Genomic DNA, 331 nt, shown 5'->3' with positions numbered 1-331 from the left:
TGATCACAGTGGGACTTGAACCCACAATCTCTCGCTCCGGAGGCAAGCGCCTTATCCATTAAGCCACGCAACCACATTATTTGTTTTTTTTTTTTAATTTAAAAGTTATGACTAAACGTGGTGGTGCCATTATATTCAGAGGACCCCAACTGGTATTAACTCTATATGGAAATATGAGTTTCTTTTTTTTTTTTTTGAAAGCGGAAATATGAGTTTCTAATTATTCCAACCTTCAAAAATAAGAGTATCTTTTAACTCACAATTTAGAGAAGTTGGTAAGTGTGTTACAAAATACAACTGCAAGGTTGGATATTAACTCTTGTATATATGT

General features: G+C 33.8%; 1 non-coding gene across 1 annotated transcript; it reads right to left on the bottom strand.

Moving 5' to 3' along the window:
- Window positions 1-73, bottom strand: TRNAR-CCG. Its single transcript has one exon. It is a non-coding gene; the product is annotated as a tRNA-Arg (tRNA).
- Window positions 74-331: the final 258 nt, after the last annotated feature.

The sequence above is a fragment of the Ipomoea nil genome, unplaced genomic scaffold (assembly GCF_001879475.1).
Source record: "Ipomoea nil cultivar Tokyo-kokei standard unplaced genomic scaffold, Asagao_1.1 scaffold2761, whole genome shotgun sequence".
NCBI lineage: Eukaryota > Viridiplantae > Streptophyta > Magnoliopsida > Solanales > Convolvulaceae > Ipomoea > Ipomoea nil.
This window is presented reverse-complemented; position numbering and strand designations above follow the sequence as displayed.